This window comes from Enhydra lutris, unplaced genomic scaffold, assembly GCF_002288905.1.
Source record: "Enhydra lutris kenyoni isolate GAN:26980312 unplaced genomic scaffold, ASM228890v2 scaffoldscaffold51, whole genome shotgun sequence".
In the NCBI taxonomy this organism is placed as follows: domain Eukaryota; kingdom Metazoa; phylum Chordata; class Mammalia; order Carnivora; family Mustelidae; genus Enhydra; species Enhydra lutris.
Genome location: NW_019154135.1, coordinates 1043129 through 1070862, shown reverse-complemented (window position 1 = coordinate 1070862; position 27734 = coordinate 1043129). Strand labels below are relative to the sequence as shown.

General features: G+C 42.4%; 1 protein-coding gene and 1 pseudogene across 1 annotated transcript in view; one reads left to right on the top strand and one right to left on the bottom strand.

Moving 5' to 3' along the window:
- Positions 1-27734, bottom strand: part of LOC111157058 (POU class 6 homeobox 2) — a 364879-nt gene that overhangs the window by 78752 nt on the left and 258393 nt on the right. The window lies entirely within an intron of this gene.
- LOC111156984 lies at positions 15224-18157 on the top strand (annotated as a pseudogene).

Here is a 27734-nt window from a genome sequence, read left to right as displayed (position 1 = left end):
TATAAATTCAGCATTTGACTGGCTTTAATAACCATGTGATCAATAACAAGTGATATTTTTATAGTCCAAGTTCAATATTTAAAGGGTCATGGGTGGCAAATCTTCATCAAAGCAATAAGCCTAGATCTTTTTGTTTTTCAGAATCTATTCTCTCTCTTTTTAAAAATTCTCTTCAGAATGAGTACGATTAAGGGTTAAGATCTAGAAAAAGTTGGCCGCATTTCAAAGTCGTGGCATTATAGGGGCTCAGACGCATAGATACATCTATTTCCCCCATGGCTTCATTTTTGGATACTAAGGAGAAATTCAACGTGATGAACATAGATAGAAACTGGATAGGAAATCAATGAATGTAAATCTGGAACTTATTCTTTATTCAATAAGGACACCAATTCCCACCCTCTTTGTAAAATTATTACTTCTCCAGTAAACTCACAGTTAACTAAGACTACTAGGTAGGCAGGTCTTCATCTCCTGTGTGCTGGGTTCTGAATCACCTCTGAGCTCAAGTGCCAACTTTCTCCTTCCCTTGCCCCCACATCTCTCCCAGCTCACAGTCCTCCAGATCGTAGGGTCTCCAGAGTAAAAGAAACACTCATAATCTTGCTGAGTGAACTGTAACCCAAGACCATGACTCTCGGTGCTTGGAATTCCAGTGGAAGTCCCACATTTGGCTTGCTACGTTTGGCAGGCTTGGCCAGTCTCAGAAGGCAACCAGTTTCTGAGCAGCACTCCCAGCCTGTGGAAACTACTCAGGGCCCTGGCATCATGAGGACTCACTGGCCATCTTCTTCATGGCCTTCCTTCTTCCATGATCCTGGCCAGCATCAGCTTCACATCTAGCACTTGGGCAGTGCTCACTCTGTATCAGGCAAAGTTTTTCTAAGGACTTTACAGACAACTAACTCCTTTTGTGTCCACAGGAAGCTAATGAGGTAGATACTTTTATTTGCATCTTTGAAAGCAGAAAACCAGAAGCACAGAGGGGTTAAGGAACGTGCCTAAAGTCCTGAGCTCACAGTGAGAAGTCAGGATCCCAGCACAGACTGTCAGGTTTCAGCCTCCTCTCCTAACCATTATTCACCACACCAACTCTCAACTCACTACCTTCCTTGTTTGGTGGGGCGGGGTGCTGTCATTATTATTATTAAAATATTATTCGATAGCAATTATTGGCAAACTGTTGCTCATAGACTGAATTTAGTCCACAATCCAAGAATGGTTTTTACAGATGAACACTTACCATTGCCTTGATGAGGAGGAACACTAATTTTGCCCTCCAGTTAACGAAACATTATCCCCCTGTGATGGCTAACTTTATGTGTCAACTTGACTAGGCCACAAGGTGCCTCAGATAGTTGGTCAAACTTATTCTGGATATTTCTGTGAGGGTGTTTTTAGATGATTTACATTTACATAAGTGGGCTTTGAATCAAGCAGACTTCTCTTCTCAATGTGGGTGGGCATTTCCCAATTCGTTGAAGGCCTGACTAGACCAAGAGCTGAACTTCCTCTGAGTAAGAGGGAATTCTCTTGCCTGTTGCCCTTTGGACTCCTGTTGGGACATCAGCTCTGCAAATTTGGATTTGCCAGCTTCCATGATCACATGAAGTGATTTCCTGGGGTAAGTCATATATACATATATATATGAAAATACAGCCCTATTGGTCTGTTTCTCTGGAGAGCTCTAGCTAATACACCTCCCTCAGAAAAATACCAGAATTCTGTTCTCATTCGGAGCCTATATTAAAAAATTCTATTCAGCTACTGTTACAATATTTTGGATTTCACCAATAAGAAATCTGTGGAAATCTGTTTACCCTTGTTATTATATAAGCACATAAAAGTATCCCCAATTTTTCCTCAACACACAAAGCCTAAAGCATTTTCTACTTATCCCTTTACATAAAATGTTTGCCAACTCCTGCAGTATAACAACAAGCCCATGGTTGAACCTGAACTAGCTGGTTAGTTTGGCCAATCATCCACCTAGCTTGAGTGCTTGGAGGAATTATCAGTGGAGTCAAATGACAGAGGGTAACCGCAGGGGAAAGAGATAACAGACCCACTGCAGAAGAGCAAGGGATGAAAGATGGGGCTTCTAACACTCTAGGACTGGGTTACGCCCAGAATGCACTCTGAGAATCACTCGCCAGACTTTGGATTCTTTTGCCCCAATAAATAAAGCAATGTCTGTGATCCTATTGACTTTATGGGAAAGACTTCCTCCATTCTCCCACAGGTCTGGAGAAGAACTGTACCCCTTCTGTCTTCATATAATCCATGAGAAAGGGACAGGATGGTCAGATTCTCCAGAAAAACAGAACCAACAGAATGTGTGTGTGTGTGTGTGTGTGTGTGTGTGTGTGTGTGTGTCTGTCTCTATCTCTATATACCTATATCTATCTATCTATCTATCTATCTAGAGACAGAGATAGATAAACAGATAGATTTGTTTTACAGAATTGGTTCATGCAAATATAGAGGATGATGAGTCCAAAATCTGCAGGGTAGGCTGGCAAGATGGAGATCCAGGGAGAAGGTGATGTTGAAGTTCAAGTTGGAATCTGCTGCAGAATTCCCTCTTGCTCAGGGGAGGTCAGTCCTTTGTTCTCTTCAGGCCTTCAACTGATTGGATGTGGCCCACCCACAGCATGGAAAGAACTCTGCTTCACTAAAAGCCTACTGATTTAACTGTATATTCCTTCCAGAAACACTCTCATGGAAACATACACAATAACGTTTGAGCACATATCTGGGCACGATGGCCCAGTCAAGTACAGAGGGCACAACTGGCCAACGTGGTGGTGCCTATCTGCCACAAAGTAGAGACCATTTAAATGAAAAAACTACTATGCAAACATTCAGCAGCATGTTTACTTACTATGTCTTCCTCTGGATTTTCCTGCCCTTCTAAAATCTACTAAACTTTGGAGCCTTGCTCAAGTTCCACCACATCCAGAAAGTCCTCTCAGACATTTCCCTCTTCAGCTGGCTCCTTTCTCGGTCTCTGACAGCCCTTGCTGTCTGTCCACCCAGTTTGATCCTTCATGATGTTGTCTTACAGTGCACAAGAGTCTTGCTTTCCCAGAACATATATAATTTATATTGACAATAATGATCCAACATCATCAGGAAGTCGCAGTTATGTTCCCTTTCATCCATACCTGGCAAAACACACCCCTGCGACTATCCATCTCACCAATCTGTCAAATCTGTGAAATGCCCACTTTGCTGGGATGTTGGTAGATAATAGGAGATAATGTTTGTGAAAGTACTTTGTAAACCACGAGGCATGATACAAATAGAAGATTTTTATTATGATGATACTTTGTTTAAGAAGGCAGGGGATGGGAGTAAAATGCTTTTAAGTGATTTATATTTTCCAAGTTTTATAGTTCTGGCACTAAAAGGTTTAACCCTTAGCTCTTCTGGGAAAACTCAGCTATCAAGAGGAAGTTATTTCTTTGGGGGTGATGAATAGCCAACCTTTTCCTGTGCTATCTTGATGTTCTATGTGCAACAGATCCCATGCCTCCCCCCCCGCTTCCAGAATACCCCTGATTTGTTTCATCAAATGCCCCTCTCTATTGGATCACTACCATCTGCCTGTAAGCAAGATGTTTCAATTTCCATCTTAAAAAAAACAGACCCATCTTGACCACCCCCCTCCAGCTAGTGCACCAGTTGCTTCCTTTCAGAGAAGGTGCTTGGAAAGAGTTGTCCATTCTCAATGCCGCCAACTCTTCTCTTTTTGTCCCCTTTTTTTTTTTTTTTGTATCCACTTTAATCCCTGCAATCCCTTACCACCACCCCTCAGAAGCTCTTGTCAAGGGCACTGCTTCCCTCCACATGCTAGCTCCAATGTTTATTCTCAGCTCCCCTCTTACTTGATCTGTCAAAACTAGCTGGCACTGTTGATCACTCCTTCCTGGAAGTATAGATTTACTTCAGCTTCTGAGTGCTTCTCCCTTCCTTCCTCCTTGACCTCTTCTTAGTCTCTTTGGCTGATTTTTTTTCCTTTGTAGGAATTTTTCATATTAGGTGCTTCAGAAATGCTTGAACCTCTTTTCTATCTGGGCCCACCCTTTGGGTGATCTGGTTCAGGGTTATGGCTTTAAAATACCAGGGGAACACCAATGAACTCCCAAATTTATCTCCAACATGGACCTTTCTCTAGAACTTGAGATCCACCTGCTTTCTCAACCTTTTCTCCGAGACATTTAGTAGCTCTTGAATATAACCTGCCCAAGACTGACATGCCAAAACCCAAACATGTCCCCAAACCTCTTCATCCTATCGGCTTCCCCATGTGGAAGCTCCACGCCTCCCGTTGCATAGACCAAAGTCATTGGAGACAACCTTGACCTCCTGTCCTTTTCTTACACATCAAAGCCAGTCCTTTAATGAATCCTGTCAGTTCTTCTTCATACTACATGCAGTTTGATTACTTTGCACCATCTCTACCTCATCCAACTTGGTACAAGACCTTGTCACCCTGTTGAAATCAGTGCAGTAGCCTCCTAACTGGACTCCCCATTTTTGCTTTTGAGACCCCACAGTCTCTTCCCCTGAGAGGGTCCTGATTCATTCAAGGTGATTGCTGACATCCTAGCAGTGGCATACAGGCTCCAAGATCATCTGGTCCCTGCTTCCTTTATGGCCCCATCTGCTGCTACTACCACCCTCACTCAAGACTGTAGTCTTGTTGCCCTTTCTGCTCTTTCTGGAATCAGCCCAGCACCCTCCTACCTCAGGGCTCTGTCCTGGTCTCTCCCCTGGAGCCCATACTCTCCATATGTTGGCAGGTTCTCTCCCAACATCTGTAGATGCTCAAGGCATCATTATTGAATAAATGAATGCATGACTTAAAGGATTTGAGTGGCATGAGAAATCTAATAAGGAACCTGAAAAAAGTTCCCCAGATGTAAAGGTCTGGGTTAGCTTGCCACAGAATCCCAGAATACTCTGTGAATCTCAGTACCACATGAATCCTTCTGGATTTGCTATCCTTCTAAGCAGACATGCCCAGAAAGGAGAGACCTCCCAAGTCAAACCTGGGAGGTTCTTTCCTGGGCTACTCAACTCTTATATGTGTTGCAATAAACATTTTCATTTCCTCCTCTCCCCTCTTCCTTTTTTTCCTGGAAGTTGATAGATTTCAATAGGAAATAAAATGGCATTGACTAAACGCATGTTCTCTGAGTTTTGGGCAGGAGTGGAAGCTTCAAGATATATTTTTAGTGGAGGGTATTTTTTAAGCAATTGAAGACTAGATTATAATTTTGTTTGGACTCTCCAAAACAGGAACTCATATTTGCAGACAAGGGAGGCAAAGACTGCTATAGAGATGGAGGCTGAGTGAACAAACACGTTCTCAGACACTGCCACCAGGGGATGGTACCCAGAGGGAGTCAAGAACTGTCCCGCATGGCTCAGTACTTTGTCCCCTGGCAGCCGGTGAAGGACGTGCTGTCTCTATGTGACAGAGACACTTTCTATGGGCTTTTCCCCATTGCCTGACCCACTCATTTCTGCAAATAACCTCAGGTCCTCTCTAAAACCAGAGCTCAAACATTTGTGGATGTTCTTTCTTCAGACTCAAGAACTGGCAATTTCACGGTGACCCTTTCAAACTGTGTGAGCCGGGCGACGTGGTGAGAGAAACACATCTTTTAGTGCTGTTTCCTGGCTCTCAACTAAGTTACATAAAAAGGGAGAGAATAAACTTTAAAATGTTTTTTGAACTGTCATTTGATGATGTGTTCTGCAATCTTCAGAAAATAGGTACATGTTACTACCACATTAGGGACAAAATAAGTTAAATAAAAATTTCTAGCAGCAAGCCTGAAGGCTATCATATTGTCACTCAATAATCTTTTTCTGAAAATCCCCCACTGCATTTTAGTAGGTCTGCAAGCTTTCTACTTTCTGGATCACATACCGTGTGCAGTACACCCAAAAGAAACAGAGGCAGTCAAAGTGACAGATTCTAATTTAGAAACCAAAAAGTGAATTTTGTACTGTTTTTGAAGGTAAAAAAATGACAGTCTTGCCTCTTCTCCTGAAAACTTATCTATAATTATGCTTTGTGGTAGAAGGAAAACAGCCTACTTGCTGTGCACAACACTTGGGTTTTAAAAGCTGCTTTTGATTAATTAATTCATATTTTTATCAGGAGGTCAAGAAGTTGGCTTTTCAGAGCTCCACCTACATTTTGCAGCAAGTCTTGATTTATGAGACAAATCAGGCTGAGCCCAGTCGAATACAGGGAAATCACCACCTACAAAGGGAAAGGAAGTTTTCCAGTGAGGGCTTCATTAGATTAGGATCTTTGGTCTCTTTGTGGTATGCTCTTTCCTGTTGTGTTACTGGGTTCCTTCAGGCTGAGAGAAAAACCCCTACTCCCCATACGTTAGAGGACTCTTGCGTCTCAGGAGTGCTGGGAGCTCGGATTTGGTCAGGCTCTCAGTGCACACTCAGAAGGAAGAATCAGATGTCTTGGCAGCATCTCCAAAGGCAACACTGTCTTGGTGAGAACAGACGGGTGGGGTGGTTGGGTTGAACCAGTCAGCAGAGAAGAAGGGAGGGAGGGAGCCAAACTCAGATGCGCTGAGTGACTACTGCGTTCTACTTCCTGAAAGGCACTTTAGCACCTTTGTTTATTTAATCCTCATGACAAACGAGCGTGCCTTGTAACATTTCACAGTTGTAGAAAGTCTCAGAACGTTTCTATGTGACTTCAAAGATTAGGTACCTGGAGTTTACAGAAATCGTTTCTGTTTCGTTCACATCTGTGCCTTGCTTGTAACTCATCTCTAAGAATACATCCAGGGTATTCATGAGAAAGTCTTTGGCTGATACTCAGTAACTAATACTAATCAACAAAATCTAATTGGTAAAGAATGGCATTGAGGGACACTTGGCCTTGGCTCCTATTTCACAGGTCCTCTCACAGACAATGAAGATCCTATCTGGAAATGCAATTCTAAATAAGGACATTAACTACTCCCTTGAAAAGTACCTGGAAACTTCCCCGCAAGCCAATCTTGCACGTGAAATACAAAAATCCTCTGTGTTGCATTTGAAATCTGATAAATATTTATTATCAATGCTGTTTGCTTTTAATCTGTTCAGGATATCATTTCTCTAGCTTCTTAGTAGTTAAACAAAAATGGCATTTACATTACAATATTGCTTGCCAACAATCTCATTTTCTGGTTTAGTCAGCAGCCCTTCATGCTTGATTAGTCTTTAATTACACAAATACCTACATATTAAAAAAAGTTTTCTTTTTTCCATACTTTGAGCATGTAATTATTTTCTCTTGCATGCAATAACCTTTAATTTTAGGATTAAGCAACTGATTCTTTTTAGTATGGATGGGCCTTTTCAAGTGTTAAAACAAATTTGGTTATTGTATTATGAGAAAAATTAACTTTGGGAAACCTCTCATCAGTGTCTTTGACACAGCACTCTGATTGGCTGTTACAGAAAGCGCCGGGTATCCAAAAGATAAAACAAGATTTCATTCCTCCAGTTTTTTTTCTTTCCCAATTTCTCCCTCCCTGTCTCTCTGGTCTAGGAATGTGATAATTTAAGCACTGAAGACCTGAATATATCAATTTTCCGATTTGTGCCAATTAGGGCTGAGAGCAGATGTTTCATATAAAAAATATTCCAATACAAAGGCTGTTTATAGTCTGAGTTGGAAAAATCTACAAACTATAAACTTTTATAATTAAAGATTTTTCTATAAGAAATCCACAGAATCCTTAAAAATATAGGAGTATTTTGTTGAGTTACATGGCGTTTCTCTCCACACATCATGTGTAATACTTGGGGCCAATGAGAAGCCAGAGCAATGAAATGGTGCCTCCCTTTCTAAAACCAAACAGGGGAAATCCTTAATATACCGCCTGACACACTTCTGGACATTTGCTTTAGTTTTCTTCTCTCTCCTCTCATACTAAACCTGGAAAAAATGACATGCATTTCCTTATGAGAGTCCTCCCAGGAGCAAACTAATCTCAGAACTTCATGGCATTCAGCTGGTCATCTTAAAGATGACCCAGGTTCTAGATTCCAAGTGAAGCTTGCAGGATACAGAGGCAAATAAGACTCATAGATGAATTAAACCAAACCCATGCAGTAAGTCTTGAGCCAGGTTCAGCACTTGAACTTGAGTTCAAAGCATTGCCAGGAAGATATTTTAACTTTCCTCCATTGCGCATTGCAAAGTTTAGTCCAGCTGATGATAAAAGCATCATCCTCTCATACCCTGCTTTTATGGAGAAGTATAACATTCTCTTTTGTTCTGTCCTCAGGACTGATCACAGGATCTGAGAACTGGACGGGATCATCAGGCTCCTCTGGTCCAACGTCTCTACAAGAGAACCTCTGAAGTGGCTACCCCTTCTCTGAGAGGGACATCTCGCTGGCTTTCCCAACAGCACACCCCTCTGTGCGTATATCTCCTAGGAAGCTCTGTTTTCTAGAGATTGCCCCTATAGTCCTAGGTCTACCAGTGTGGGCACTTGACTCTTGCTGGATTGTAGCAGTGAATGGGACAAAGTCTTGTGATTATGAAATTTCCATTCTAGTCGAAAGAAGAAAAAAGACAAGCAAGTCATCAAATAAATATATAGCGTATCAGGTAGCAATAAGACCTCTGAAGAATGATGAAGGAGCAGAGGTGTCTTGTGTGCAATTTTATATAAGATCGTGTGGGAAGGACTCCCTGATGAGGCAAAATGTAAGGCAAGACTTGAATAAAGTGAGGGAACAAGCTGGATATCTAGGGGGAAAGTGTCCAGGCAGAGGGATTGATAAACACGCAGGGTCTTGGTGTAGAAAGTCGAACACTGAAATACACTGAACTTGTGTAACTCAAGCCTCGTTACTCCTAAAACCAAATTCCCCATGTTCTCCAAAATCTTTTAAATGTTCCTTTTGGGATTTGCCTCCCCTATTTCTAAATAATAGCTTCATTGTTTTTCTTGATTTGCCAGTTTGGGGCACTAGTGATTGACTTCTAGTGTGGAAGGTGAGAATTGAACACCGACGCACCCACTCCCTATTTCCCCTCCTCCTGAGTCCCTTTGTTCTGACAACAGAATTTCTGATTTAATCAGAACTTCTTTTGGGGGACTACAAAAGTTCTGTTTACCTCTCTTTTTTTTTTCTCCTTCCTTGTAAAAGGTTTTGCTCTTATCAAAGTTAGTCATTGTATTTCTGTTTGCTTAGTTTTCTTTCTTTCTATTCATAATTCTTCCCAAACTCATCTCAAGAATGATGAACACTGCTTTCCTTTAGGTTAACCATACCAGGTGTTCTCTTGGTTTCTCATCTGCTCCCTTCCCTCCCCCTCCCCTGTCTCTTCTCCAGGGACAACATTTCTAGAGTCCTCAATGTTCTGCCCCAGTGGAAACTGGTTGCTTTCTAAGCCTGCTATGTAACTATCAGCCTGGGGGTTCCTTCATGGCCCTTTTGATGGTAAAGCTCCAATCTTCCTGTCCTTTGGCCTACTCTCTTGTCTTGGTGGAACGTTTTCAGTTAACATTGATGATGAATGCTTGACAGATCAACTTGAGACAAATTTTCCAGAGACTCTACACCTGGATCGTTAGTTTACTCTTATCTTTGATTGGTTGCTCAGTAGTATATTAAATACAAGCTAAAAACCATTTTCCCTCAAAGTTTTGAGGAAAATTATTCCAGCTTCATTGTCTTCCAGCTTCAATAATTGCTATGGAAACCCAGTGTTATTCTGATTCTTGATTCCTTGTATTTTATCTATTCTCCCCTGGAAAATATTCACAATGATACATTTCAGGTGTTTTGTTTTGTTTTGTTTTCATTCATTAGGTTATTTACTCAGTGAGACTTTCAATGAGGTAATATCCTTCAAGTCTGGGAAGTTTTCTTGGATTATTTCTTTGATAATTTTTTCTCTCTCTCTCTCCCCTCCCTGCTTTGGATTCTGTAATTCTGTTAGTCAGAAGTTAGATCTCCTGGATTGATTTGCCATTTTCTCCTTGTTTTACTAATTTGTTCTCTTTTTTGTCTTTTTGTTCTACATTCTGACAGATTTTCTTTATTTTCTAAACCTTCTACTGAATTTTTATTTCTGCTATAATTATTTTAACTATTATCTATCTCCTGAATTATTTTTAAGTGTTCTGTGTGTACTGCACCTATTACATGTTTTGTGGATACATGATCTCTATGGATATTCTATAGGATATTAGTTTTAACATTTTTATAGAATTGTTCTCCTTCCTCTACTGCTTCTATTTCCAACAAATGTCTCCTCTCATTTGTTTTTGTTTCTGATTTCAGACAAAGGCATTTCTCAAAAATTTAGTAATTCTTTGTTGTCTTTTCACATATAAAAATATAGCAGGGGGGGGCGCCTGGGTGGCTCAGTGGGTTGGGGCCTCTGCCTTCAGCTCGGGTCATGATCCCGGGATCCTGTGATTGAGCCCCGCGTCGGGCTCTCTTGCTCGGCGGGGAGCCTGCTTCCCTTCCTCTCTCTCTGCCTGCCTCTCTGCCTGCTTGTGATCTCTGTCTGTCAAATAAATAAAATCTTTAAAAAAAAAAATATAGCAGGGACCTGACGATGTTGGAGATGGCAAATATTGATAACTGAGTCTTTTCTCTCTCTGATTAGTGGTCAGGTTCCTCCAGAGAAAAATCCACCAATTACCTGGGGTGGTTGAGGTGGGAAGGCAGTGAGATGCCTGCATACTCGAGCATCTGTGTACCATGTAAGTGGCCCAGGGAGGCCAGGTTTTATCATTCAGGTTATAGACTTCCCCTTTGATGCCCTGGTCAGCAGTAAGGAGCTCTCTCCAGCATGCAGCCAGTCAGACCTATATCTCCAGTCTAGAGGGTCTCTTGTTTCAATTTCTCATACATAAAGCTGTTAGAAGGATAGTTGCCTGCCTGCTTGGATTGGGGAAGCAGCTGAAGGTCTAACTGTTCATTATGCAGTCATTAACTTATGTCCTTGTTTTCAGCAACATGGCTTGCCATCCCCATCTTCCATGGCACCTGGCGTCTGCAACCCCCAAGTGCTGCCTTGCTTCTTGCTGTGTCCCTTTCAGACCCTTGGTGTTTAGCTTTCTCAGCTTGGTTATCTCCTCCACCTGCTTCTCCAGAATTTGGTTGACATTACTTGCCCACTGTTGTCTTTTCTACACTTCTCTTTGTCCTTTTGGATTTATATGATTAAAAAAATTTTTCCTTGAGTATTGTTTTAGTGCAGTTCCCAGAAGATGTATAGAGATAAATGTTCATATTCAATCTACCTCACTGAAGAAGAAGCCCTCCCATTTTCTTTTTCTTTTTGAGAACTGGAAAGATCTTTTCTATCTTTAGTTTCCTAGTACCCTTCCTATTCTTATATTTCATCAGATATTAATAACTATCTTCACTTTTTCAATCTTTCACTTGAAAAAAACTGTTTCTTAAGATGCTGTGTTTCAACCCATCAACCATTTTTCATCTGTATATTGCCCTGAGCCTTGGCCAACCTATCCTGATCTAAGAAACTGTTTATAGTTCCATAGGGCAAGAGTTCTTCAACTTCTTTGATCATCAAAATCACTGGCTTCACCCCAGAGATTCTGATCTTGTAGTTGTTGGGTGGAGTGAAGGGAATCTATATTATTAAAGAATCCTCAAGTCATTTAAACTTCTTTCTTTATTTTTTCCTATGGAAAATTTTAAACACATGTAAAAGAAGACACAATGCTATCATGAACTCCCATGGACCCATCACCCAGCTTCAATACTTATCAGCTCATGGCCAATCTTCTTTTATCCATACTCTACACAACAACCTCCACCAGTATTATTTTCTTCCTCCGCACATCATCTGAGGAAAATCTATACATCCTACCATTTCATCTGTATTTAAGTATGTATCTTCAGAAAACACTCCTAAAAATATAACTACATACCACCATTACACCTACAAATATTAAAAATAATCCCTAAACATGATCAGACATCCCATCAGCAGCCATATTTCCAACTGCCTCATAAATGTTATTCTTTTTCCTTTCCACCTTTGTGTGAACTGTAATCTAAACAAAGCCCACATCATGAAATTCTTTGCGGTATCTTTTGATCTACATGTCCAACCTCCTCTAGTCCTTCATTTCAATCTCTCTTTCTCTCTCTTTCTTATGATTTACTTGCTACAGAAACTTCCCATGTGGTTTTGATGTGTGGCCAATCTGGGAATTATGGCTTCTCTGAAGCACCCTCCAGGCCCACCTAAATGAGAGAGGCTGGAGCAATCAGTACTCTGGAGCCCCCACTTTCATTAAGGAAATGTTGTACCCCTTCCCCTCCATGTCACCTGCAAATCTTTTAATAATATTGCATTTTTGGCTCCCATTCACCTTGATTTTAAAAATCATTAGTTCTGGGATGCCTAAGTGGCTCAGTCAGCTAAGTGTCTAACTCTTGATTTTTGGCTCAGGTCATGACCTCAGGGTGGTGAAATGGAGCCCCACATTGAGCTCCACACTCAGCATGGAGTTTGCTTGAGGTTCTTTCTGTCCCTCTCCTTTGGCCTCTTGCCCCATGTACATGTGCATGTTCTCTCTCTAAGTAAATAAACAAATAAAATCTTTTTAAAAATTATTAGTTCTTTTTTTGTGCATGTGAGTGTGAGTTCTTTTCCTCTCCTTATAATATATGTTGAACACCATCTTTGGGAGGTGGTTTGTTGTTGTGTTGAACATCTCATTGAACATCATCTTTTAGGAGATGGTTGGTAAAGCTTTCTGTTCTAAATTACAATTCTGTTAGCATGGTGTTAGTCACCTCAGCCAGGATCCAAGAACCATCCCAGTTAGGTTTTTCCAAATCATTTGGGAAAAGAAGGTGTCTCCTGTGGCCCTCATCCAAAGATTCTCTCGTCTCAAATAAGATTGTATTTGAAAAATTATTAAAGTTGCCAAGTAGAAAGAACACAACATATTTCTAAAAATGACTAATTCCATCTTTTCACTAAATTAAGATGACATCCAAATGCCTTAGCTTTTATGGCCGAACAATTTCACCCGTGAGGTGAAAACAGGTAGAGGTAGTTTGGACAAATGTTGGAGGTGACATAGAGAGCAGAGCTTGGGAGAAGGGACTCCAATGATTTATTGTCCAAACCATGACAGTTCTGAGTGTGAAATGGGTTCTATTAGCAATTACACTGGACAACAGGCATACAGAGACCATCCCAGTGAAAAGATTATTTGACATCCCCCAGGTTGGAGCCAGACACTCTGGACTCAAATCCCAGCCCCACCTCTAAGAAGCTGTGGGCTTTTGGTGAATTACTGGCTTCTCTAAGTCTTGGTTTTCTTACTACTATAAGTGATTGTAAGGCATAAGTAGGAAAACAGAGACAAAACACCTACCACAGTTCCTGGCACGAAAAGCTCAATGGTATTTTCATTTTTAAACTGGATCATCATTTTTCTACTGGGAGATTCTGTACCAGTGGGGTTTGGGCAGCACAGCATGTCACATGAGAGTCTCTGGTATCCATGTTGGGGGCCTGAAGTACACCCTTGGTGGGAGATTCCCTTTCATCTTCCTTGGATCTTTCTATCTGTTTTATAATACTTTTATGCTTTGGAAAATATGACTTAACTCCCAGATGAATCAGATCTATAAAATACTAAGAAGGCCTGCATTTCTCTCTATTATCAAGAACCACCATGGGTCATTGAGATGAGGGAGAAGGAAACAGAAGATTAAATGGAAAATGGTGTCCTTGCTTTGATGAACATTTCCCGCCAAAGCAAAGAAGCTGATTTGAAACAGTCTAAATGAAGTTCTGGATTTCCCCAAGCCCACTGAGAAGACACTGCAAAGAACAACAGTGTTAGAACCATTTCAAAGAAATCATAATCATAGGGGTGCCTGCTGGCTTAGTTGGAAGAACACATGACTCTTGATCTTGGGGTTGTGAGTTCAAGTCCCATGTTGGGTGTAGAGATTACTAAAATAAATAAATAAACAAACAAACGGACTTGGAAAAAAAAAAAAGAAATCACATTCAAAACAAGATCTAAGGTTTTCATAGTCCTTACTATGTATGAGGCATTGTTCTAAATATAAAAATAAATGGGTAACATTTCTTTCATTACTAATGAAACAAACATGAAGATAACAAGTACTACTTGTTATCCTCATGGAGTAATTTTGCAAATAAATTTAAGGTAGTCGGATAACAGGCAGCTAACATATTTGTGCAATAAGTAGCTATGACATGAGAAATCACCAAAACAATTGTTGACAGTCCTGGGATGTACCGAGGTGTGAAACATAGTATCTGTTCTTAAGGGGCTTATAATTCAAGTAAGTAAGTAAGTAATGTGTGAGTCAGAGAGGAGTGCACTCACTGAGGGCTGGACAACCAGGTAGGGAGTAGGAAGTTCAGGGAAGTGTAGGGAAGCATGCAGGGCAGTGGTGAGGAGAACAGGCATGCCTGGTAATGGCCAGGGGCCCAGCACAGCCAGTGAGGTGGACTGCACAAGGCACCTGAGGCCTGGGAGGTGGGGGGAGTCCTGGGCGGGGGTCAGCGGGAGATGGAGTGGAAGGGAGGGCTAGAGCACCCAGGATAAGAAGGCCCAAAGAGGGCTTTTTAAGTATGAGGGTGATGGAACAAAGCGCTCTTTTAGGCAGGTTAGCTTGGACGTGGTTTGCCCAGTGGATAGGATCAGGGAGGAAACAGAAGTAGGAAGACCAGGTCAGGGAGGATGATGCTAGTTCTGCCCCAGGGTAGGAGAACCGAGAAATTTTCTGATACTGTGGATGTGGAGCTCTCCAGCCCATGAGTGTTCTGACCAGAGCCCATGGACCCCGCTCCCATCCTGTAACTCTCAAGACAGTATTTTCCCCTTGATTAATGTTCCAGGAACCCAAATCAGTGTGGGGTCCTGGGCTTCCTTCCCACCGCATTCTCTCTCCCCTCCCCTTTCCACTTTCTCTTTAGAATGGCTTCTTCACTTTCCCCGGGACTGCTTTGTCCTTTTTAAATATGTTGCTCCATTTCTCATTTAATAGGTTTGTTAAGCTATGAATTTTATGTGAATTTTCCACCATGGGGGCAATGGTATAACGTTGAAGACCCCTGCAATGTTGTGTATGTGGCAGGGTTGGGAGTGGATGGCAGAACTGTTCAGGTCCTTTTTGACTGTTGGGGATGGCGGTCAGTGTTGAGGAGCTCATCGTCACTTTCAGTATGTTGGAACACCAATAACCTGGCTTCCTGCGCTATTCTATGTTTAAGAATTCCCACCTTTGCCTACCTGAAGAGCTCGATTTTTCAGGACAGTGTTCTTCAAATTCTTCTGACCTTGCTTCATGGTAAGAAATACACTTGACAACTCAATCTAACACATACATACATAGAAATACACACAAACATATATGAACGAATCTCTCTCTATATGTATCTCTATCTGGAACTATATACATGTATCTATATGTATATACTTTAAATAGGAGCTTCAAGAAAAAACATGTAGCTTTACTACCTGTGATAGGATGTCTTGTTATTTTCTATTCTCTTTTATTATTTTCTTTAAAAATTTAGGTTACAAACCTGATACTAAGCCCATGTAATAACCACACCAAATGTGGTTATTATATCCTCCCCCAATCTGGGCACGTTGTCCCACCTAAATCTTCATAAAGATCCAAAGAAAGGTGCAGGAAGCAGAGTCTCTTGAGCGCCAAGGCCACCATTATCTTCTGTGACTGCCTAGCTCCCTCGTTTACAAAATGTACCCGATTTATTACTGGTGGTATGAAGACAGGATGGGGGCCTTTTCACACTGGGGATGAAAAGGTAGAAGCATCTGGTATAGGGATGACTGGATGGGATTTGGGCCACCATCATATGGTCAAAGAGGAAGAACGTGGTGCCCCAAACATATTATTCACCATTGATTGGGAAGGAAGCTTCCTTTCTCTGTACCTTCCAGTCACCTCTGTTTTAAAAGGGCTCTCCCCAAGTGAGGCGTCCATAGCTCCCCGATAAAGCAGACCTGGTTGAAGAGAGGTTCTACATTGCTCCTAAATTCTAACTTCTGAGGTCTGCCAATGGAAAGTCTAGACCGGGATGTCCTTTAGGGCGCCTTCTCTGCATTGCTAATAGGGCAATGTGTTTTGTAAATACTGAATGAATCACTGCTCAGTGTCAAGGCTCCTGTTGAAAAGAATCTGGACTCTGAATTGTTTTCTTAAAAAAGTTAGTGCACAGCCACCTACTCACCTACTTCTCTCTCCTGCCCCACCCTAACACACCACGTGGGTTTATTTAAAATTTAGAAACGTGGTGTTTATTTAAAAATTAGAGTTCCAGGACCACACCGTCTTGGGGGACAATCAGCTCTTACAGCTGAGGTTTCTTCCCCTTCTGTTGGGACACTTTAGATTAGTTCTATCCGTGCCCTAGTTGTAGAGCCCTGTTGGCAAGGAGATTTTTCTAAAGGCTAATTTTCTCATTGCTTAGAGCCAAAGATTTTGTCCTATGACCTTTTGATTCCCGTTCTGCATCTAATCAATGTCAGGTCACCGCAAGGAAAGCTAAGATGAGGTTAAGTGGAAAAAGCCAGAGCAAAAATCCCAACTAGATACAGAGCCCCTGGCCTGCCCCGCTAACTTTTAAAAGCTCACCATGTTGAAGTAGTACAATCACTTGGATAAGAGAACATTTCTGGCTTACCTCCCCACTCACCGCCCCCCCACCCCCGTTTGTTTGGTGCCTGATTTGTTTCTGGTTGCAGCAGGGAGGTCAGAGGCAGCCCGGAAAATGAATGGAATCAGCCTCCAGCCCGGGCGCCTGGAGCGGGCGGGTGTTACGGATCAGCGTAAAGCCAGCTCCCTTTCCGGGCCGGGCCGATGTAACTCACTGGAGTGGCAAATTACATCAGACCTACAGCTGTAACCCGACATTATGATTAATTTGATCAGTAATTTCTCCTGTTTTTCATTTTAATCGGTGTGACTATTCTGCTGTGGCAGGTCTTTCAGATCTAATTAAGATAAATTTCCGAGTAAAAGACTTGGCAGACTTTCCGAGTCAAATCCAGGCATCGAGTGTGAAGACCTGAAGCCCCAGTCAATCACCTTTGGGGAGGGCCAGCACCGCACGCGGCAATCAGCCATTCACACTTAAGCAAATTCATAATCTCTGGCACTGCTTAGTCATTCTCTCCAAAACTTCCTACGCAGAAGAGGAAAGAAAGGAAGACCGCAGACAATGTCATTTCTCCCCTTGGGCTCACACTCCGCTGATCTGCCCAGACTACGTGGATAACCCTGTAAGTGGACACTCTACAGAATCCCTGAGTTGGTGTTCAAAAAAAAAAAAAAAAAATTAAGTAAATATGTGCCAGTGCATACATTGAATAAACGCAATTATATATACACACACAGATGTGGAACACACATACATGTAACTAGGAAGACTGGAAAGCCTACGTAATAGGTCTTTTGCAGCAAACGCCGAGAGTGAAGGGTTTCTTTCAGGATAAGACAGAGGACGGGAGAAAGCCGTACCATGAGAAATCCAAGTATGAGCTGGGAAGCCTCAGTGCCAACATTAAGATGGGGCCTCACCGCCCAAATACACGTCGTCTGCTTTCAGGGAGGCCAGAAGAAGTCCTGTGCCTTGAGGGTGGATGTTGGGGACATCCCCGGGGGCTCTGAGGATCGTAAGTGCAAAACGAGGGTTACCGATGTTGTCTACAATGCTTCCGACAAGGAACTGGTCTGCACCAGTGACGAACCATATTGTGCGCAAGGAAAGTGCCCGTTCTGATGGTGGTAGGAGCCCCACTACACACTGCCTCTGGGCTGCAAGAAGGGGGCCACGCTGACTGCCCAGGAGGAAGAGATTTTAAACAAAAAACAATCAAAGAAAATTTGGAAGAAATATGTGGAAAGGCAAAAGAATGCCTAGATCGGCAGTCTTCTGGAGGAACGTTTCCAGCAGGGCGAGTTTCTCCAGCGCATCTCTCACAGAGCAGATGGACCCGCGCTAGAGGGCAAGAAGCTAGAGTTCTTGCTGAGGAAAATCAAAGCTGGAAAGACAAATAAATCTTCCTCCCTCCTATCATTGGTGATGTAAAAAAGGTGTTTACTGCTCAAAAAGAAAAAAAAAATGGTCTACGTAATACGCATACAGTTGCTTTAACGCAAATACACATCCATGCACATATTGGACTTGGGTGGGCAGGGATTAAGAGCTTAATTCCCCTGTTTGTTTTCTTTTAGGTCAATCCACGCATTCATGTGTGTATCCTAAGGCTAGTGACTAATATTTGCACAAGTTCTGTTAGGTTTCTTCTGTTCCTTGAAAATGAAGATGTTAATGAGATTATTTTTTTCCTAAAGCCATTTAATCAGCAAGACCCGCCTGTCCAACCTGGTAGAGGCAGACCCGGGGCAAGTGGTAAGGATTTGCCTGGGCTACTGGGTTTACATGTCCACTTACAGGAAGTCCAAAATGATGTGCTAAGAACCTCGAGCGGGTGGATGTTCTTGAAGACTTCTCTTGCATTTTATGAAGAATACATCACTTCACCATGATGGCACCCCTCCTGATGATCACACAGCAAATTCTCCATTCTTACGGAAACAGCCATTTTGGAAAGTAGATGTGACTGGAGAGACAGTGCTCGATGTGAATGTCACTGTGTACCCTACTCCCACACTCCTATGAAGACGGGAAGGAGCTTTCACAAAACACACTATTGGAACTTTCATCAGGGAAAAAGGACTATGTTCTGACTCTGTATGGCTTCTACATCTAGAGGATGATTTTGCTACCATTTTACATTGATTTTGGCTTTTGCTCTTGAAATGATGGTGTAGAAGACTCCCTTGCCCCCCACTGAAACAGAGTCTCAGGTGCAATTCTGTGGCTGTATGACAGATGGTGGGGATATAGGAAGGGGTGAGCTTCCCAGTCATATAGCCAGGCGATCTTGGGCCTAAAAATTGGAATGAGACCCACCAACTTTACAGCTCTGATTTTTTGGTGGTCACAGAGCATTTCAATCTCTTTGTACTTCAGTTTCAGTTGGGTAGAAATGGTTCCAACAGAAACTAGTAGATTTACCAAATAAAGAGAAGAATGTGAGGCTGTACCCTCGTCCCTAACTTCAGAGTTTCCGTTCACAAGCAATGATAAGATTGAAATTGAGATCAGGAGCTATAAGACAGACCAAAGAGGGGATGGAGAGAGCCTTTCTTCTAACTGTGCAATTACCTCCATCTTCATCTGCAAGTGAGAAATCATTATGGATTTAAATGAGATCTTTTCAAACAGATGGACATCCACAATGGAAAAAAAAAAAAGACTAAAAAGAGGCAGTTGAACACAGTAGACAAGGTCTTATGTCAGACAGACTTTGGTTTGAATCTTGCCTCTTAAAGGTCCTTACTTCTAACTTCCTCGCCATGAAGAGAGAAATTGGGACATATAAGGTTCATTGAGCTTTGCTACTCCAGATGTGGGCAGAGGGCCAGGTGCATCAGCCTCACCTGAGCTGGTTAGAAATGCAGAATTGGGGTGGGCCCTCTAACCCAGAGCTACTGAATCTGAGTCTACATTTATCAAGGTCCTAGGGGAATTCATATGCAAAGAAAAGCTTGAGAAGCCCAGGTATAGATTGGATGAGACATCATCTAGCAGTAGTCTGGACATCTAATAAACTCCCAGCCAGTCGCAGATAGTTCTTGTTTGGAACAAGAGGGTGTTAAAAGATTATTTATTTCTCCTATTTTGAGTGTCAGAGGTGAATCACAAGGTATGAGATTCTTCTGCAAATATTGGCTAATAACCCAACTTCAGAGTCTGGGAAAGGCTCCAGTGGATAACAAAGTACATTTATGGCTGTTTTCATTTCCTGATGGGCTGTGAATCTGGGGAGGGAGAGGGTCGAAGTAACACTGGCTCCATCTTCTTAGAAATGAAGACCTAGTTTTATTATATCATAGAATTAAAGTTAGCACCAACTCCTGCAATGGACATTTCATGTAAAAGGCATTTTGTAGGAATAAGAGGTAGGAATTTGCTTTTTAGTAATGAATAATTAGGAGCCTATTTACAGGACAATAGGTAGTTGTCTTTAACCCTTGCTTCAAGTTGGAATCATTTGGGCTGCTTTAAGAATGCTGATGCCCATGCTTTACCCCACTTGGGTTCGCCCAAGTGTTGGCATTGAAGAAAAAAATCCCCACAGGGGATTCCCAAGGTGCAGATAATGCTGGGAACCACTGCCATTGAGTTTGTAAAAGAATTGAACAAAATACAGTGTGGGCATGGCCACAGCTATTTGGAGATGACATTGCTTGTGTGAGCCAAGGAGAAGGAGGGGGGTCAGACAAGGCAGCGAATTAATAGGGCCCTATGGCCCTGAAAATATTTGATTACATGGAGGTCTGCCTTTCCCGTATGAAGATACCTCCTTTATCACTTAAGGAAATCCAGTAGTAATGAAAATGGTATGCACGTTGTGCCTTAAAGATGCTTAAAATATATTCATGGTGATATTTACACTGGGGGAGCTTGGAAAATACCCCATATTTACTTTCTGCCTTTAATAACTTTCTGCCTTGTCCAGGTTGGTTCCAAGGACAATTTGGTTTTCTAGCGCTAGATTGGTCAAATTCTTTCCATAGTGTGCAAAATACGGAAGGTGGTAATTACACTAAGGAATGTTAATTTTTAAAACCTCAGACAGAGGCACAAGATGACTGACTTTCCCTCTGATTTAACAACATACAAGTTTCCAAGACAACCAGACTCAAGAGAGCTTTCTTTGGGGGGAAGTGAGAGGGTTTCTCTGAAATCTTCTCCTCTCTGAACTCTTCAACATTGCTTTGTTCTCTTTAAATGCCACATTCATAACCTCACAATGCAACGACAGAGAGCTCAACTCTGGAAAGAGCGGCCAGCCTCGGGGAGGATATGGAGCCCAGCTGAGAAAAGAAGGAGCTCCCTGACTTGACTTCTCTTTTATGACAGTTCCATTTCTTCTGGTGTAGAAAACTAAGTGATGGTTGATCCCAGTGAAATGACAGTTCAGGCAAAATGTGTCGGGCTGGAAAGTTGCATTGATCAGAGCCCAACTGGGCTTTCAGATGAGAGCCACTAGTTCCCAGAAGAAAGCCATCAGCATCTACATGCAGGGAGCTCTCCCAACCACTGCGTTCATCTCTGTCCTCACAGGCATCCCCACCAAGGGGCCAAGGTCTGGGAAATGCCCTGCCAGTGGACGGCCACTCTAAGGAGCACCCGAACCTTTGCCATGTGGATTCCTCTTACACATGAAAGAAGAGATTCTCAACATGGCACCTTTCTATGTCTTATCTCCGTACGGAAGCCAGAATGCCCAATTTAGTTCTCCACAGAGAAGGATGAAAGAGAAGGAAAACACCAGTGTCTCTGAGGCACTACCTCTCTCTTTTCAAATAGGAAAGAAGAAAAGAGTCAGGATGGGAGAATTACCGCTGAGAGAGAGTGCCCCACAGACAGAGAGTACTGAGATCCGGTACTCTAGATGCCTGACACCTGTATGCCAAACTGACCTGACCTGTTGCTTGGATTCCAATCACTCTTAAACCCGGGAGTTGAGAAGGTGGTTACCCGGGAGTTGAGAAGGTGGTTGTCAGGGTATTGGGAAAATGTCCTGACCACCAGTCAAAAGGCAGGAGGGTGGAGGTGTAGTGAGGAGGGAGCATGCTCTCTCTGCCCTGTTGATTCCACGGGGTTGCCAGGGGCCATGGGGTCCCGGGGTAACCTGCTGTACTTCTCCATGCCCTGGCATGGTAGGCATGACTCCAGGTGCAGTGCTGTGTGAAAAGGAGGAAAAAAAGGCAGTGAAGAAGAGGAAAAGGGGGAGCCCAGCTGGAGGAGAAGCTCTCCAATACCTCAGCTGCCATGAGGGGCAACCCAAGCAGACCTTCCCTTAATTTTTCGACCCACTGTTTTTTTTTTCATTGCCAACTATAAGGACCATGCTTGGTTTTAGCTTTCCCTCCTCTTACTTTGGTTTTGAATTTTTTCTTCGCTCTTTCCCCACTTTTCTATACTTCGTTTTCTCGACTGTCTAGTCTATAGGATTTGGTCTGTGGATTTTTGCATAATGTTCTAGGTAAGAAAATGCAAGATTATTTTAGTTGTGTGGATGCGGCTGTGATAATTAGAGAAAGAAGGCTTAGAGTAGTTGCTGAGGGATTTTTTTCATGGGATATTAATTAGTGTTATGTGAAAAAAAAGAGGTTCGGCGGTTACATGAGTTTGAGAATTTCTTGGTTAAATAATGTTGACTAGACATCTCTACTGCAGGATGTGTTTTAGCTTTTAGTGTCTCTCTCACTATTCATTGAGAAATATCTAAGAGTGGCATGCAGTGTGTGGTATCTTCCTTTCTCTCTATCCATCCATCCACCCACCATCCATCCAACCATCCATCCATCCATCCATCTATCCATCCATCCATCCATCCACCCTCCCGTCCATCTATCTGTCATCTCCTTAACTACCATGAAATCTGTTTTCATGCAATTTCTTTGGCCTTGGTGTTTTATGGATGACACTTTGGGAATGCCGCCTTAGAAATGCTGACAGCCAAATAAGGGAGTAAGAATATATAACTCACCAACAACCCAAATGAACAATAGCAGAGGCAGTAAAATATAAACAGAGATGCTTTGAGGTCTGCCAATAATGTTGAGAATGTCCCTTCAGCTTTCTGACAGTCTGCTTCCTTGTATCTGAACCGAAGATTCAGGCTCTTGTGAGGAGGAAAGGGGAGGCCAAAGTACTAAGAAAGTACAAAGATACATAGATAGAGCCCATAAATGATAATGGTTATTCCAGGAGACCACTGCATGAAATACTGTCTATAAAATGCACTTTGTAAATTTCAAAACACACTGCAAATACTGGCCACATATTATCAGGAATCTTTCTGGAATGTTGCATACCTGTTCTGGGTTATGATGTGGTACATACATTGCTCTTTCTTTCCATGGAATTCAAACCACCTTATTTGTGATATTTCATAAATAGAATGTGGAGCTGGAAAGGGCTGTAAGATCATCCAATACAGGGGCGCCTGGGTGGCTCAGTGGTTTAAAGCCTCTGCCTTCGGCTCAGGTCATGATCCCAGGATCCTGGGATTGAGCCCCGCCTCGGGCTCTCCGCTCGGCAGGGAGCCTGCTTCCTCCTCTCTCTTTCTCTCTGCCTCTCTGCCTACTTGTGATCTCTCTCTGTCAAATAAATAAATAAAATTTAAAAAAAAAGATCATCTAATACAGAGTTTTCATATACTAAGTGACACAATGGAGGCCCTGAGATTAGGCAACTTGTCCATGGTCAGTCAGTTGCAGAATCCAGATTACCTAGATTCTTCCTGTTCACCACATAGTAAAAACCCACAACTTTGGGAGTTTAGAAGGAAAAAAATAATTTTGGGATCTTAATAACATTGGTGGATAATCTGACATTCTATGGGTTGAAGTGCTAATTCTGTAAGATTCCAGGAGTGCATGGCTTCAATTCGTTCTTGCTCCCCACCTTCTCCAAGGCCTTTGTGCAGACTTGCCTTTGCTGTGTATGACCAGCCCCGCTCTGCCATGTTCCCCTCCTCAGAAATCCTCCTTGCCTCTCCAGCTGGACTCTGCAAAACTTATTAGCCTCATGTTAGCTTAGATGGGTTTTCTGGTGGTGCGCTGTGCATGATTCTATTGTGGACATGTAGAGTTTTATATTCCCATGAATATTTGCTTTTTATTCAACTTCAAGTGGGTCTTTTTGCCTCCTGTCCCTCTCAGATGGTAGTACTGGTAGTCAAGAAAGGAAAGAAGGCAGGCAGGATACTGGTATTTTTTCAGTACCTGTTATCTATCAGGGACCCTCATGTAAGTCATCTCATTTACCCTCTCATCATCCCTCCAGCCAAGGAGGAGATCGAGGCTAAGGATGGGCAGACCTCACCCAAGTGCCCAGCAGAGCTGGCATTCATTCAAGTTCAAGTCTGCCTGCTTCTAAAGACCCACGTCCTCTATGGCACCACACTGTCTGTTCTGCAAACCTTCCCTGGGCCCCCAAGCACACCATAGATGCTCCCTAAATGTTTGCAAATCATGAGAGAAGTGCTTCCTCTACAACCTGGAGAATATTCACTTGCAAGTCTATACTGTGAAAGTCAATTTAAAAGCCCGTGGAAAATTTATCCCAAACCTGTGGGAAGTGAATTGAGGTTCAAACACAAGGAGTAACGGTTGATCAGGCAAGCCCCGAGAAGATGGTATTACGTTAGCATAAACGTGGCTGTATTTTGCTCATTCGGAGCGAGGTGCCAGCCAGCCCATTTGGGGTATCTCAAATTGCCACTAAAACCTGCATCTATGCACCTGGAGGCGAAACGGCTTAGAAATATTCTGAACTAGGCTTTGAGATTCGCTTATCAGCCCCATCCGACAGACGGTGATGGGACTGGACGTCGTGTGCGGCTCCAGCCTCATGGCTGCACTTGTTGCCGATGAGTCACAGATCTGCCCACTGTGATGCTCAGAGTGGGCTGCTTCCCTGAGGAAGTTATAACTTGCCATGTCCAATGCAGCAATAATCTCTCCACCCTCTTTGAATCTGGCACCCCTCCTATCTATCGCTACTTGACGTGAGCTTCCGTAGTCAGTGGGGTGAACATGCTGTCTGCTTTGTTAAACCCTTTTCTACATGATTTGACTAATCTACACAGCACTACCCAGAAATGGTAAATCTAGACAATGACAAAGAAGCACCACACTGTATAAGTATATTCTTTGTAAACTAGTTTTCCCCCTGCCACTCTCAAAGCAATATAAACTTTGTTGTTCCTCCTGGATCTCAAATGCTTGTAATAAATTCTTTGAAATGTCAGTAATGTTGAACTGAGAGTTTTTTTTTTTTAAAGGAGATTTTCTTTCTTTCATAAAAGGAAAGATTGTCCCTTGCAGACAATGTGGATAAATATGTTTTGTTTATTTTACTCAGTGCTGAGTATGGTTGGGTAAAGGGACTCCCGTTTCCCACCCAATCTCTTGCTGAAAGAGTGAATGATAAATGAAACCCTCAGTTTCCTGGACAGTAGTATAGCCAAATAAATTCATACTCTTTCATATATGTAGTATAATCAACAATGCTGCACACATTTATAGCCTATAATAAATATAAATATAAGTATAAACACTGTCACCAAACTCACTCATTTTCATAAGACCATAAACCAGTTCAGTGAAAAATGTCAACCAAATTAAAAACATTTCAATTCAATCAAAATAATTGGTTTATTAGACCCACGCATACATTATTTAGTGAGCATGGATTTCCACCATACTCCCCCTGCTCCGATCCACTCTCCAACACACACTTGCCTTTCTACTGCACAAAATTTGGTACAACTGTCAAGTTCAACTGGAAAGTGGGATCCAAGACCTGGATGGAATTTATATTGGATGCAAAGTCACTGGCCTTGGAGGGTATTTGCCAACTGAATCATTTACACAGTTGGTATCCAAATGGTGGGGGTTGAGGGTGAGGGAAGTGAAGCAGTCATTTCAGGCACAAAATTAAACAGTTTCCCCTAAAACACAATTATCAAGATGAATCTAATGTGATACTTAAAAAAACAAAATGAATGCAAAAGAATTCATGATCAACAAAATCAGTATTGCTGACTTTTTATCTTGCCTCAGACTCCAATATGACTCAAGGTTATTACTGATCCTATATCCAAAATTTTGATATCCAGTGCATCATGGATTTTGGCATTCATTTTGATTTTTTAAAAATACTGCATTAAAACACTATCGTCAGGGTGCCTGGGTGGCTCAGTCAGTTAAGCGTCTGCCTTCAGCTCAGATCATGATCTCAGGGTCCTGGAATTGAGCCCCGCATCAGGCTCTCTGCTCAGTGGGGAGCCTGCTTCCCCTTCTCCCTCTGCCCACCCCCCCTTTGTGGTCTCTCTTGCTTATTCTGCCCTCTCTCTCTCACACACAAATAAATTTTCAAAAATCTTTAAAGAAATATCTATCTTGACAATTGCATTTTTGGGGAGCACCTTGAATTTTGCATCTGAGTACATCCCTTGCTTCACTTTAGTTTTGGTCCAGGCCAGGAGAATTCTACACTGTGATTCAGCCTCATGTGGGCATGGAGATATCTGAGTTCTCTTAGAATAACCAAGGCCCCAAAGGGGTTATGTGACTATGCTTACAAGGGTAGCAGACTATGCCACCCCAAAAGGTGTCACTTCAGCATGAGGATTATTTTGAGTTGAGGACAACTGAGAAGTAGATATAGGAAAAGCTCTCTAAAGAGGAACTCTTCTACACTGTTGGTAGGAATGCAAGTGTGGAGATTCCTTAAGAAATTAAAGATAGAGCTACCCTATGATCCTGCAATTGCACTACTGGGTATTTACCCCAAAGATACAGATGTAGTGAAAAGAAGGGCCATCTTTACCCCAATGTTCATAGCAGCAATGGCCATAGTCGCCAAACTGTGGAAAGAGCCAAGATGTCCTTCAACAGACGAATGGCTAAAGAAGATATGGTCCATGTATACAATGGAATATTATGCCTCTATCAGAAAGGGTGAATACCCAACTTTTGTATCAACATGGACTGGACTGGAGGAGATTATGCTGAGTGAAATAAGTCAAGCAGAGAGAGTCAATGATCTTATGGTTTCACTTACTTGTGGAGCATAAAGAATAACACAGAGGATATTGGGAGAAGGAAAGGAAAAGTGAATTGGGGGAAACTGGAGGGGGAGATGAACCAGGAGAGACTGTGGACTCTGAGAAACAAACTGAGGGTTTTGGAGGGGAGGGGGGTGGGAAGTTGGGTGAGCCTGGTGGTGGGTATTAAGGAGGGCATGTATTGCATGGAGCACTGGGTGTGGTGCATAAACAATGAATCTTGGAACACTGAAAAAAAAAATTAAATTTAAAAAAAAAGAAAGAAAAGAAAAGCTCTCTAGCATTCCTTATTTGCCAAAAGCAGGACATAAATGTGTTAAAATGTCCCTCCTTCCCCTTTCTACCGAGAAGGACACAGTTGGTGGCAAGGAACAACTGGAGACCTTTCTAGCATGAGAGGAATCGATAACAGATTTTGCCAAAATTAGCCTTTACTTTCTATGAAATTCTCAGTACAGGGGTGCCTGGGTGGCAAAGCCAGTTAAGCATCCTACTCTTGGTTTCTGTTCAGGTGGTGATCTCAGGGTCGTGAGATGGAGCCCCATGTCCAGCTTTGGGCTCTGGGCTCCACACTCAGTACAGAGTTTGCTTAAGACTCTCTCCCTCTCCCTCAGCCCCTTTCCATCACATGCATGTGCACGCATTCTCTCTCTTTCTAACATAAATAAATCCAAAGAGAAAGAAAGAAAGAAAGAAAGAAAGAAAGAAAGAAAGAAAGAAAGAAAGAAAGAAAGGAAGAAAGAAAAGAAGGAATTTTCCCATATTTGCCTTCCCACAATCTGCCTTCCCTGGAAGCTCCAAGTCCTTCTCCTTTGTCTTGTCACTTCTCTGCCAGTATATTGTTTTGCTAAAATGCTGTGTGAACCCACCCCCTTTGAGTTACTTCTCACTCAATGCTCCCACCTGTGATGCCCAAGTTGATAAGCTCCTATTTATTTTCCTCCTGTT